The sequence below is a fragment of the Bombyx mandarina genome, chromosome A1 (assembly GCF_030267445.1).
Source record: "Bombyx mandarina strain Sakado chromosome A1, ASM3026744v2".
Lineage (NCBI taxonomy): Eukaryota > Metazoa > Arthropoda > Insecta > Lepidoptera > Bombycidae > Bombyx > Bombyx mandarina.
This window is the reverse complement of record NC_143234.1, coordinates 463,711-478,833: the sequence shown is the minus strand read 5'-3', so window position 1 is coordinate 478,833 and position 15,123 is coordinate 463,711. Positions and strand designations below refer to the sequence as shown.

At 40.0% G+C, this 15,123-nt stretch overlaps 1 protein-coding gene across 14 annotated transcripts in view; it reads left to right on the top strand.

Annotated features, from left to right (window-relative positions):
* The window catches only part of LOC114251688 (Ca[2+]-channel protein alpha[[1]] subunit D), a 97,609-nt gene that overhangs the window by 15,135 nt on the left and 67,351 nt on the right, over positions 1–15,123 (top strand). For 13 of the 14 annotated variants that reach the window (XR_016325619.1, XM_089739342.1, XM_089739343.1 and 10 more), the window contains exon 1: positions 1,819–2,127. The exons of the other annotated variant lie outside the window; for it this stretch is intronic. The gene's annotated coding sequence lies outside the window, so the exon portion shown is untranslated. Of the gene's footprint in view, positions 1–1,818; positions 2,128–15,123 lie in introns of those variants that run through there. 14 annotated transcript variants of the gene reach the window in all.

The following is a 15,123-nucleotide window of genomic DNA, read 5'->3' as shown; positions in this document are numbered from 1 at the left end:
ACCGGTGCTGCGTTACAGTAGGCCGCGAGTTCAATGACCCGCTGAATTTGGTGCTAATACACTGCGCGGTACAGTGTATCGAACCCGCGCAGATAATTATATACATACCACTGTCTTGTCTATTTCTGCCGCGAAACAATCGCACGTTCTACTTTTAATTCGAGAGCAGATGAGAAGCTATCCGAAGGCAGCAACAGCAGTAACCTTGTGGTATTAATGGATTATACACCTTACATCAAAAAGGTTGTCTGTCGATTCGGACCCCAAAAATTCAACGCCACTATTCACCATGTTTTTTTTTATTGCTTAGATGGGTGGACGAGCTCACGGCCCACTTGGTGTTAAGTGTTTACTGGAGCTCATAGACATCTACGACGTAAATGCGCCATCCACCTTTCTTTATAAGTTCTAAGGTCTCAGTATAGTTACGACGGCTGCCCCACCCTTCAAATCGAAATGCATTACTGCTTCACGGCAGAAGTAGTGACATGAAAGCTACAATACTATTACAATTCTCATTTTGAGAATATTTGGAAATATAGTAGAAGATATAGTGAATCCTCACGAGTATGTACCACGGGTCTATTTCTACCGTGCAGAATCGTTCAGGTTTCAGAGATGAAACAGCTGTTTTCCAATAAAGTGGAGACTTTCACTTCTCTTCAAGTCGGCAATGGCATTCACGTAGCGATATTTATGAACCCCGATAACCTTATATCATCACGAACTCTTCTGTCTTTCTACTTCTTGTTATCCTTGTTCCACATTACGTGAGGTCGACCCAGAATGTGCTCTTATCATACAGAGGTATGAGTTATATGACCAGACGTACCTGAAGCCAACCCTTCCTGACTTTATATCTCCAATAATATATATATCCATTGCAACGACCTACGTGCAGGAGACATTTCTTCTAACTATTTCTTCTCTTATCTGACTTATTTGTTTGCCAATAAAAACAATATGTATATTTAAATAGTTGCATTACACACCCTACTCATGGCTTAGCTAATTAAAGGCTCACAAAGATAAACCCCACAATACCTCCCTAATACGGGGTGATGCAATCAAGAGCTCTTTTTCTAAGATACATTGCATAATGCAATACTGAGACCTTAGAACTTATATCTCAAGGTGGTGGCGCATTTACGTTGTAGACGTCTATGGGCTCCAGTAACCACTTAACACCAGGTGGACTGTGAGCTCGTCCATACATCTAAGCAACAGAAAAAAAATTGAGAATTTAATATTTTGTCTCGTCTGTGGATTGCGGTAACCACTTAACATCAAATGGCCTGCTAACTGTAATACTCTTGATCAAGGGTCCAAATCATATTATACTAAAATAGATTACTTTGAGATATTTATTTCTCAGCCTAATGAAGAGTCTTACGCTCAAAAAGTAATTGATAAAACTAACAGGATTAACCTAAGAAAATACTACCTTATCTCATTTTAAAGGTAAAATTTGTTATTTAATTAATTAAGGTATAACGAATTTCAAAAAAGATTTCGCTAGCAACGTGGCGACAACTTGCAAAATAATTTTCCCTCAACTCCTAACGTAATGCAATACCACACATAAACCTATACACCCGGGGTGACCCAATTCAATGACCTCAAAGGTCACGCACCTTTGACCTCAAAGACCGAAGCCAACGCTAATCATTGTATCAGAAGGCGCGAATGATTAGTGTAGTTTATGCATTGCGTTGCATCGATGCGTCGTCATTTTAAAAATAATTCATTGCTACTTATCTGGGTCATTCCAATGATGTGATGTTAGCGGAGCTTCTACGCGCATCCGTCTGAAGCTAGGCATAGGTGCGCGCGCCGCCCGCCCTGCTGTCCTAAGACACGACTCTTCGACCACCAATAATAATAAAAAATCCTAAATAAAAAAAGACTCTTTGTCCAAAACATTCAGTAAGAATAACAAACAAAAAAATGCGTAACAAGAATTGTCGTAACAATGATGAGAATTAAAAATGTTTTATTAATGAAAATTACAGCAGTGAAAACGTATTTTTTTGTGAATTAACTTTGTGTCTCTGTGTGTGTGCGTGTTATATATTATTATGATGTGTGTGCGACTAGTAAATTGAACTGTTATCGCCTGCGTACCCTGTGAGTATTCAGATTTATTTTATAACAAAAAAAATACAACCCGAACTCCCAAATATCTTCCTCTCGTGAGATGTCTGCCTGGATTTCTAAGCTCAAGTGGCGAGAGCTCACCATATGTTAGATAATTTATCTGACACAAATAATTATTAATTACACTTTACCGTGAGCATTGCTTTTACTATGGTTTAATATATCTGCAGAAACATATGCAGCACATACATCCAATGTTAATATCGAAATTTTTACATGCAAAAAAATTATGATCATTTAATTGACATTAATTCTATGTACTTTGTTACTTTCTTAATTATTATGAATTCCTTTTCTAAAATCAGTTAGTGATCTTGTTAAATAATATTAGTATAAATAATATTCTATATTAAAAGCCGAACACTATGTTGTATTAATTAATTAAAATCCTTTCTTTTATCATCTGCAAACTGAAAATATTTAATAAGTATTATAATATGTATATTTGAATAAGTAATTTTAATAGCAATTTTGATTCTTTTAAAATCCAATTAAATACAAAACTTATGTACAATTGGCTTGTCGAATAGCTTTGCCAGGCAGATATTTTTATTATAATAACAATTACGGTAATATATTCAAGAATTAACCACAATATTCATTTAGATTTTCACAACGCGTATACGCGTTAAAAACTGTTTATTAACTGTAAGTTTCGAAAACTGTACAGTATTCAAAACATTGGAAATTTTCAATTAAAAATCACTGGTGGTAGGACCTCTTGTGAGTCCGCACGGGTAGGTACCACCACCCCGCCTATTTCTGCCGTGAAGCAGTAATGCGTTTCGGTTGGAAGGGTGGGGAGCCGTTGTAACTATACTGAGAACTTGTATCTCAGGGTGGGTGGCGCATTTACGTTATAGATGTATGTGGCCTCCAGTAACCACTTAACGCCAGGTGGGCTGTGAGCTCGTCCACTATTCTAAGCAATAAAAAAAAAGCTAACTAAAGTTGAAGCCGTAAATTTGTGTTTAATCGTAACTTAAATGCAGTTTTAACGACTTTATGTTCATTTTAGTTTTTATTTAAAAGATACCTAATATTTTCTTTTTGCGTACACCTTAGAACGATTTAATTTGAAATTCAACTAAGCTTACTTTGGAGAAGCTTTTACTGGTGGAAGCTTATCGTAATCCTGCCTATTTCTCTCGCAAAGTAACAAAGCCTTTATCCCAGGTAGGTTGTTAACGATTGTTCAGTATTGTGCAGGGTCCTTGAGCCATCAAATAACACTCCATATTATGCACATACCGTCCGTGTCCTTAATGGATAAGACGCGCAATACACTGCAAACTTAGCTCAATTTATAGCATTCAAATTTAAATATATTTTTATTTTTAATAATTATTATATTATAATACTTTGTGTATTAATTGTATATATATTTACGGAGATATGTATGTGTACATGTATGTGTACATATATGTATATGTATCTCACTGGAATGGTACACCGCGCGTAGTTCGTTTCCCAATGATTCTTGTCCACCTGATGGTTGTCTGGAAGAGATCGCTCTTAGCGATAAGACCGCCAATTGTACTTTTTTGTGTTTAATGTATCGCACTGTTTATTTGTTTTTTGATGTACAATAAAAAATACTCTCTCTCTGTCTTTCCCTCGTTCCATTTCTCTCTATATTTTTGAATTCTTATCAAGTGTCTGTCTTAGTCTGTATCTAGTCGTTGTAGGTTTTATGTCCTGTCAAAGAGGTTCCATGCCATGACACGTAGCCTAAGAGGCTATTCCAACTACGCACGAACTGATATGTGAGCTCATGGGGCTCAGCCTGAGAGAGCTTGCCAACACTGGCCCTAGTAAGAGCAGTGTTTCGGTGACACTACCATCGGATCTCTTTACCAATTCTACATCCATATGTTTCTCTCTCTCTCTCTCTCAAATGAGTTTTAATCCAAGTAAGTTTAAGCTGTTAGCATTAATTGCACCGGTAATTAATGTAATCATTAAAACCTGTTCCATAATTAGTTTCGCCATAAACACAACAGGTATCACGCGACGTTTATTATCAGTTGTTTAAAATCACACGCTAAAATGTTTTGTTAGCTATTAAACACTTTGTTTTATTGCTTAGATGGGTGGACGAGCTCACAGCCCACTAGGTGTTAAGTGGTTACTGGAGCCCATAGACATCTACGACGTAAATGCGCTACCCACCTTGAGATATAAGTTCTAAGGTCTGAAGTATAGTTACAACGGCTGCCCCACCCTTCAAACCGAAACGCATTACAGCTTCACGGCAGATATAGGCGGGGTGGTGGTACCTACCCGCACGGACTCACAAGAGGTCCTACCACCAGTAAACACAAGAGGTCCTACCACCAGCAATCACAAGAGGTCCTACCAACAGTAATTGTTATTTATATATTATATAAGGGTTTTTTTTTGTGGAGTTTATAGAAAAATGGGTTTTTTTAGTCCATAAATGCACACGGGCTGAGACTACGAAAGACAATGTATGCGTTATTTCACCAGAAAACGCTTTATAATTTCAGTTAAAAAAAAAAAAAAATCCAAAACAAATTAATATACACTAAAAACAACAGTCATCGAAATCGGTTGGCGTGGTAATGAGTTATTGAGTTATTCATATATTTGTCGCGCACGTACTTAATGCAAATTTAAGACTTATATGGTTTTCTCATGGATACCATTATCAGAACTGGACTTATGTAGGTAATTGAAATGGGACCACACGGGAAGCGTCAGCTTTCTAATAAAAAAAGAATCATCAAAATCGATTCACCCAGTCAAAAGTTATGAGGTAACAAACATAAAAGCGGTAGGCAGCGGCTTGCGGTAGGCAGCGGCTTGGCTCTGCCCCTGGCATTGCTGAAGTCCATGGGCGACGGTAACCACTCACCATCAGGTGGGCCGTATGCCCGTCTGCCTACAAAGGCAATAAAAAAAAAAAAACATACAGACGAATTGAGGACCTCTTCCTTTTTTGAAGTGCGTTTCTTTATTCAATGTAATGCTCTGGCATTAATCCAAACTGGGAAGTGAATGAACACAATGGCAACATGTGGAATTTGTAATAGTTTAGTAAAGCAATAATGTTTAATCTCTTTTGTGTGATGCAAGAAGTGATTGATGTAACCGCACGCGCACAGATGTAGCCATGCACGTCACACGTGCCCGGATGTGTGCGTGCAAGGTATCTCTCAAATATTAAATTACTAGCTTTTGCCCGCGACTCTGTCCGCGTGGAATAGTTACTTTGGCATAATGCTAAATTTTACCCCCACTTCATTTACGTAGAAAGTGAAAATATTTTTAATTATAGAATGTTATGGAGCCATTTAAACCCCTATTTTGAAACATTCTTTATTGGTGCTCAATTTGTATTGGTCTTATCGCGATATTATATAGTCTATAGCCTTCCTCAATAAATGGGCTATCTAACACTGAAAGAATTTTTCAAATCGGACCAGTAGTTCCCGAGATTAGCGCGTTCAAACAAACAAACTCTTCAGCTTTATAATATTAGTGTAGATATCGAAGTAAATTATAATATTATGATTTAAAAAAGTTTTACGATTCGATACGATTAATCATCTTCTTTTTTAATGTCATTATTTTTACTACCAATATTTGGAATACTTAAAAGTACTCTTAAAAAGTATGTAAGATGGACAGTATTGCATTGGAGAAACTAAGCTTAAACATATTATGTAGATAATACTTTGCATTCGAATTTTAATAGACCTACCAAGTAAGCTATTGATTTGATGTCTTAATTATCGATATTTTACAAAGTCGGACAAAATGAAAGGACTTCAACCTTCGTATTTCAAGATATTTAATCATCGTGGAAGCTTCAACTTTTTGTTATTATTTATCCAGAATAGCTGGATATCATGAGAAACTCGACACATAGGATTGAAGGCTATAACTTTGACGATTTACCTTTCCACTAGGGAATAAAAGTTATTACACTTTTAGGGTTGCCGTCACAGAAAAATTACACCGAATTTTCAATGTAAGAATTTTCGAATGAAAAATTCGAGTTTTCATATTGATAAATTGACAGTTTTCAATTAAGTTCGATCGCCCGACGTTCCGACGACCGAAAAACGTAAGCTCTGTGAGAAAAGTTTACAACGAGCTTCGGACCACCCTTTGAGGAGTGTTCGAAATTAAAAACCCGAGTGACGCCTTTGTTCACAAACGAATTTGTGGGTTGAATGTACATAATATAACAGGATAATTTTTTTAAACATTAAAAAAACATTATTTATTCTTTATCATCACTACATAGTATAAAACAAAGTCGCTTTCTCTGTCCCTATATCCCTATGTATGCTTAAATCTTTAAAACTACGCAACGGATTTTGATGCGGTTTTTTTAATAGATAGAGTGATTGAAGAGGAAGGTTTATCGTCATGATAATCGCCTTATCGTTGCCGCCGCTGACTACTCCCCGAATCCTGATCACGCAGGAGCCAGTCACCGTCGACGCCCTAGACACGTCCTTACGGATCCATCAGATCCAATAACCTTTGCATTAGAAGCCTTCAGCTCTAACACTAGGAGCAGGCTTAGGGACCCCGGTAACCGTACTCGTCGAACTCGACAAAGAGTTCGCCGTGCAACCTAACCCATGAATCAGCTCGCTGAGTTTCTCGCCGGATCTTCTCAGCGGGTCACGATTTCGCTTCGGTAGTAGATTCATTCGCGAAGCAGCTACTCTTGAGCTGTTAGGTCTCCTTCGGAGGCGCTCGGGTAGCTGTTAGCAAATCCCACCCCTCCTGGCTGAGCCTTTGCTCGCCCACCTGTCCTGGTGAAACTGGAAAGGCCTCCGGGCCACCAGTAATCCATCAATCAAATCAAAAGCGAGGGCGCGTCGGTAGTTCACGTATCTATATATTGATACGTGAAGCAAAACCTTCGTATCCCTTTTTACGAAAATTGCGCGGACGGAGGAGTATGAAATTTCCCACACTTATAGAGAATATAGAGAAGGAGTGCAGAATGTTAATATTTTATTAAATTATGCATAAAAAATGCATTAAATCAATAAAAAAAACATTACATTCAATTTTACCGTGAAAGTCAATCGTGAAGATATCTTAAGCACGTATTTCATTAGAAAAATTTGTACCCGTCTGCGGGATTCGAACACCGTTGCACCGGACGTCTTATCCTTTAGGCGACGACTTCAAAAGTCTCAAGTTACGGTTCGCTGAGTTTCTCACGTTGTCCGCGGACTCCGACTCTCAATGCTACATTACTTAATTGACTTCCAACAAACATATTAAATTACAAAATCAAAACGCAATAAAACAAATAATTTACATAAAGCAAATTAATACAATGTAACATCAATATAATTAATTAGGTTTTAACATGAAACATGACTTCAATCTAATTTATAACGTACATTTTAATTTGTGTTGTTTAACTAAATTACGACTTCACGCTTAACATCAGACGAAAAGCTTAAAAGAAAATATGCGTTAACAGGTTCTTTGAAGTAGTATTGGAGGTATAGCACAAAGGGAAGATCTTCTACCGAGCGGAGTGATATTGCTTAGTAGAACGACTGTCTCAATGTTTTTTTTCTTTATCTTCCTGCCTATGCTGCTAGCCTTGAGAGGCTATATCAGCGTTACCCTAGCGTGTAGGTGAGCTCTCGGGCCTCAAACCGGAGGCTTTGCTAACACTGGCCCTAGCAAGAACAGTGCTTCGCAGAATCTACTAAGAAGATCCGGCGAGAAACTCAGTGGTGTGGGTCTATGGGATGAATATTGTTGTTCGGAACTTATATATATGCAAGCTTATCTTGAAAATCTCGTAAGTGAGATTCAAGCATCTGTCAAATATCTTTGTCTTATATGATGGCTACACGCCACATAGTTATTATTTAATTTGGAATACAGTTTCATAGGAGCAAAAAAAACTTTACCTTTAACATAGTGGTAGGACTGGTGGTAGGACCATTGCTGGTGGTAGTAATTGGCAAAGTGAATTCAGAAGTGAGATTTTTTTATTATTAATTAATTACGCAAATTATAATTTTGCGGGTTTCATATTTATTACACGATGTTATTCCTTCACCGTGGAAATCAATCGTGAACATTTGTTGAGTACGTATTTCATTATAAAAATTGTACCCGCCTGAGATTCTAACACCGGCGCATCGCTCAACAAGAATGCACCGGACGTCTTATCCGTTTGGCCACGACGACTTGAAAACCGTTTAACGTTGGGTAGACTGTGAACTTGGCCGCCTCTCTTGTCTTGAGTCGTGAAGACTGTGGACGCGAAGTAGGAATTTCAATTGTGTATCGCAAGAGACACGCTAAATTAAATAACAAATTCATACTCGCAAAATTTGCATACAAATTATTATCTAACGTTAACTGTTATGTGTGCGCTGTCTTCGGCATAATAAGATTTAGATTATACATGAACTGTATTCTCTGAAACGATAAAGTGATGATTTTAATGACGGGGAAATTACGTCTTATAATAAAATTGAGTGTATGGTTTATTGTGAGCTAGTATTGTCAGGCGGCGGCTCACGAGTCGTCTAGGTACCCACCGAGAATAACAATAAGTCGTTTTCTCTGCAAGTTATCTAATATATATAAAAATGAATTGCTGTTCGTTAGTCTCGCTAAAACTCGAGAACGGCTGGACCGATTTGGCTAATTTTGGTCTTAATTAATTTGTTTAAGTCCAGAGAAGGTTTAAAAGGTAGATAAATATAAAAATGCTCGGAATTAAATAAAAATAACAATTTTGTTTTTCCTTTGATGTGTCCCCCGTCGGACGGATTCCTTTTGTTTGTTTTAAGTTTATTTTATACAAAAGTTTAGGTCTTTTATTTATCGATTGAGGCACTACGAAGTCTGCCGGGTCAGCTAGTTAATAATATCTTTGTAACGTGAATTAAATATAAGCGGCGGCAAGTGCGTTCTAGCGTGTATCATTAAAATATTTCATTTCTAAAACACATTAAGTCTGATACAACGACAACATGAGCCCATGAATATTGTTAAAACTATACTGAGACCTTAGAACTCATATCTGAAGGTGGGTTTTTTTTTTATTGCTTAGGTGGGTGGACGAGCTCACAGCCCACCTGGTGTTAAGTGGTTACTGGAGCCCATAGACATCCACAACGTAAATGCGCCACCCACCTTGAGATACAAGTTCTAAGGTCTCAAGTATAGTTACAACGACTGCCCCACCATTCAAACCGAAACGCATTACTGCTTCACGGTAGAAATAGGCAAGGTGGTGGTACCCACCCGCACGGACTCACAAGAGGTCCTACCACCAGTAATTACGCAAATTATAATTTTGCGGGTTTCATTTTTATTACACGATGTTATTACTTCACCGTGGAAGTCCATCGTGAACATTTGTTGAGTTATTGCGGCATTTACGTTTTAGATGTCTATGGGCTCCGGTAACCACTTAACACCAGGTGGGCTGTGAGCTCGTCCACCCATCTAAGTAATAAAAAATATTATTGAGCTTTTTTTTATTGCCCTTGTAGGCAGACGAGCACACGGCCCATCTGATGGTGGTTACCGTCGCCCATGGACTCCAGCAATGCCAGGGGCAGAGCCAAGCCGCTGCCTACCATACTTATTCTTAGGCGTTTTGTTAGCCATCACCTGAAGGCTTTTAACCACATAACACCTGGTGGGCTGTGAGGTCGTCCACACAGCTAAGCAATAAAAAAAAAACTCTAAGACGATTGTATTCATCTTTCATCTTTATATCCTTGTAGGGTCGACATACAAATTCTTCCCTTTTATTATTGTCTTGTTTACGTACCTATTGTAACATGAGAATCCCTTTTGGATTGTGTTTGATATAAACACGAAGAAGGGAAAATTCTTTAATAGGAATTCGTAATCTTACACGTGCTGAGATGTTTTTATGCTAGACAATTATGGCATCAAATGACATTTTTAAACAAGAGAGAAATTAGTTGAGGGTTTGGGCTGTAAGGATGTGTCCCAGTTTAACCAGATCTATTGAGGTTCGCGGGGAACCGCTGGATACAAGCAGCGCAGGACCGGTCTTTGTGGCGAGGCTTGGGGGAGGTCTATGTCCAGCAGTGGACGCCTGTGGGCTGACAAGAAGAACCCACACAGTAATTCTAAAGGTACACTGATGGTAATGACGGTACGGGTACCAACATACTCTCTAACACTCGTAAGCTGGAAGGAAGATGCAGACGTTATAATCCAATCCAATTATGACTTCGATCCTATGATTAGTCTGCTCCTCGTACCGAAGATATTGTCGTAGACTGTTGGTAGGACCTCTTGTGAGTCCGCGCTTGTAGGTACCACCACCCCCGCCTATTTCTGCCGTGAAGAAGTAATGCGTTTCGGCTTGAAGGGTGTTGCAGCCGTTGTAACTATACTGAGACACTTTAGAACTTATATCTCAAGGTGGGAGGCGCATTTACGTTGTAGATGTCTATGGGCTCCGGTAGCCACTTAATACCAGGTGGGCTGTGAGCTCGTCCACCCATCAGTACAATAAAAAAATTCGTAGATAGTATCTTAAAAAGCAATAACGCACGCTGGACATTTATTTAGTTTTTTTTTTTTTATTGCTTAGATGGGTTGGCGAGCTCACAGCCCACCTGGTGTAAAGTGGTTACTGGTGCCCATGGACATCTACAACGTAAATGCGCCACCCACCTTGAGATATAAGTTCTAAGATCTCAGTATAGTTACAACGGCTGCCCCACCCTTCAAACCGAAACGCATTACTGCTTCACGGCAGAAATAGGCAGGGTGGTGGTACCTACCCACGCGGACTCATAAGAGGTCCTACCCCCAGTAAAAGTTAGTTTAGTTTAGTTGCAATTGAACAGTAACAACAGTTGTTCAACAATCTGTTTCCGCAGAAGTCAGGCGCAATCCTCGCGACCGTAACGTATAGTAATTAACAATCAAGGGTATCTAACCTCTAACATTTATAATTGTACTAGCGAAGCGAGGGCGGGTGCCCTCGCTTCGCTTCGGAAACATTAAAACACACATGAAACCAAAAAAAAAAATTAAATAAAAATAAAAAAAAAGTAGCCTATGTTACTCCGCCGTAGACGGTCCCAAGCCCGGTTTGAGAAAGGAGGAGGGTTGACTATAAACGGCGTCTACCTACATCACCAAGGTACATAACTACATTGATAGTCGTAAAAGACGCCAACGTCGAGTAGTAGGCGATGGTCAACTAACCTACTCCATAATCTTGCCACGGTGGGCCTTGGAGACTAAATACCTCCTAAAATAACCGACGTAGAAGGTAATGGGAACCCACTACGCTTATAGTCCCAAGAGAACTCCATGGAAGCTATGTCAAATAATAGAAATATTCTGTCGGGTGATCCGGCTGACCCCCGGCGCTCATCGATAACCGGGTCGAAGAGTGTGAAATGGGCTACCGAAGACTCCTCGATAGTGAGTCATCAGGCTACCGAGTCAGTTCATGCTACTGAAGACAACAAAAAACCTTCCATACGTCACAAACACAAAATCGGCACATGGAACGTTAGAGGCATCCTGAAGCCTGGGAAACTCGAAGTCATTGAGAAAGAGATGAGGGAATACCAACTTCTTATAATGGGACTATGTGAGACCCACAAAAAAGGAAGAGGCTTTTTCAAGACACCTGCAGGAAACACGGTCTTTTTCTCTGGACACGAAACTGAGAGTAAGAACGGCGTGGGAGTCATTATGTCTCGGAAACTTGCCCCTCACATTACAGGCTACAATACAATCAATGACAGGATCATGACCATAAGAATCGATAGCACCCCCATTCCGCTTAACATCATTCAAGTCTATTCGCCAACCGCCCAATCATCACAAGAATACATCGATGAATTTTATGGAATGCTACAAACAACAATAGAAAGTATCTCCAAGCGCGAAATGACAATAATTCAGGGTGACTGGAATGCAAAGGTTGGAAGCACAGAACAGGATGACCACATCCGTCATATAATTGGTAAATATGGGTTAGGAACAAGGAACGAACGGGGCGAGAAATTAATAGATTTCTGTGTCAGTCAAGAGCTAGCAATAATGAATACCTTCTTTAAGCACCACAAGCGTAGACTGTATACCTGGATATCCCCCGGGGACCGGTTCCGAAACCAAATTGACTATATTACCATAGGCAAAAGGTGGAAATCATCAGTCACAAATACCAGAACTTTCCCGGGTGCAGACTGTGGATCTGACCACCAACTACTAGTTGCAGATATTCGCTTGCGGCTAAAATCCTGTCACAAAAACTCAAAACCGACGCGAAGACTAGCTCAGCCTGAATATGAATATTTCCAGAATAAAACCGAACTAGAACTTACCCCCACTGAAATAAAGAATACAAGTTCAGAGGCACAATGGGAGTCATTTAAATCTAAGATCGTAAAGGTCCTGGAATCTATGAATATAAAGTCACAGCCAAGGAAAGACTGGATTTCAGATGAAACATGGATTAATATAGGAAAGCGGAAAGAGTTGAAGAAAGGCGTGAGATCAGTCGATAATGTGGACGAGTATACTACGCTCTCCAAACTAATCCAACGACAATGTAGAAGAGACAAAAATTACTACCTCGAGAACATATGCACCGAAATAGAACACCATGCGGATCAATATCAGACCGGCGATCTCTTCAGAAAAATTAAACAAATAACCCGTAAGTTCAAACCATCCTCATGGGTGATAGAGGACAGAGAAGGCAATCCCATCCACGATATTGCAAAAGTCACAGAAAGATGGAGGGAGTACTGTGAAGAACTATATCAGGACGAGGACGCTAGTTGTGGTATCATCCATGATCCCGTAAAAGACCCAGAACCAGGTATACTTCGCTCTGAAATAGAAGAAGCTATTAGGAAACTCAAGAGAGACAAAGCTCCAGGTCCTGACCAAATCACAGCAGAAGTATTGAAAGGCCTGGGTCCAAATGGAGTGTCAAACGTGCATAATATCTGCAACGCAATCTGGCAAACAGGACACTGGCCTAAAGACTGGGTGCACTCGTCTATATTGCCTCTCCACAAAAAGGGCTCAGTGCGCAATTGTAGCAACTACCGAACGATAGCCCTTGTGTCGCACGCTAGCAAGATCCTGCTCCACGTCATAAACAGCAGACTAAAATCGTTCCTTGACTGGCAGATACCTCAGGAGCAGGCAGGTTTTGTTAGGGGGAGGGGCACAAGAGAGCAAATTCTTAACTTGCGACTCATTGTAGAGAAATGCTATGAGTACAACACACCTGTCTTTATGTGCTTTGTAGATTATCAGAAGGCCTTTGATTGCGTGAAATGGGAGAAACTGTGGGAGATCCTAAGTGAAACAGGAGTTCCGAGTCATCTTGTTATGTTGATTCGCAACCTGTACGAGTCGGGGTTTGGGTCTGTCTCTATCGAAAATGCCACTTCAAGTGAATTTCGCTTCCAAAAAGGAGTCCGGCAAGGATGTGTTATCTCACCTATTCTCTTCAATATATATGGGGAATATATAATGCGCCAGACTTTAGAAAACTGGGAAGGAGGCGTTAGAATAGGGGGGGTTCAGATAACGAACTTGAGATATGCCGACGACATCACACTTCTTGCTTCATCTGAGGCGGAGATGAAGGAGCTTCTGGACAGATTAGAGGCTATAAGCCTAAACATGGGACTAGCAATTAACAAAAGCAAGACCAAGCTGCTAGTCGTAGACCGCTTCTCATCCACTCAGCGTACGGACCTTTTGGCAGAATACGAGGCCGTGGACCAGTTTGTCTACCTTGGTTCTGTGATCACGGATAAGGGGAGCTGTGAGCCTGAAATACGCCGACGAATTGGAATGGCTAAAACAGCTATGACGCAGTTGAGCAAAGTTTGGAAAGATCGTAATATTTCGAATAGGACCAAAATACATCTTGTGCACTCACTGGTCTTTCCAATCGCTCTCTATGAAGCAGAAACATGGACCATAAAAGCAGCTGACCGAAACAGAGTTGATGCTTTTGAAATGTGGTGCTGGCGCCGCCTATTAAGGATTCCATGGACAGCCCACCGCACGAACATCTCGGTCCTACATCAGCTTAAAATGGAGAACGCTCAACGCCTGTCTGCCACCTGTCTGCAACGCATAATGCGCTACTTTGGCCACGTTGCCCGCAGAGGTGTAGACAACTTGGAACGTCTGATGGTCACTGGGAAAGTAGAAGGAAAACGTCCTAGAGGCTGGAGCCCCAAACGTTGGTCCGACCAGATCTCCGAGCAAACCAGCGGACCACTTAGCGCTGCACTACACCAGGCAACTGACCGGAACCGATGGAGGCTGACAGTAGACAGGCTAAAACGGAGTCACGATCCTCAGCAATGAGGGAGCGATGGAGAAGAAGAAGCCTATGTTCATCAGGGACAATGTCGGCTTCTAATGAAAAAAGAATTTTTCAAATCGGTCCAGTAGTTTCGGAGCCTATTCGAAACAAACAAACAAACAAATCTTTCCTCTTTATAATATTATAAGTAATTGTATGTATTAAAGTGAGTTAATAAAATCCAGATTTATCATTAACAAGCAACCACTGCATCCTCACACTGCAACCACAGATATCGTTATTTTTGCATGTCCTTGTAGGCAGACGAGCATACGGCCCACCTGATGGCGAGTGGTTACCGTCGCCCATGGGTGTCAACAATGAGAGGGGTAGAGCCAAGCCTCCGTCTACCGTTATATATGTAGTGATGTTTTTTCTAATTGTCTCACTACTTACAGGAAAAATCTGTCGCGGATCATCTCCCAATTAAATTAATCTTAAGCAATGAATGAAATGTATTCAAATCTTAGCTGTATATATATATTTTTTATTTTTGATGTTAATGCACTGTCGATTGCACCTATAATTGAGGTGACATCTGCCATGAACTTTTGTCAATTTGTCAATGTTTTGTATTGATGATCACT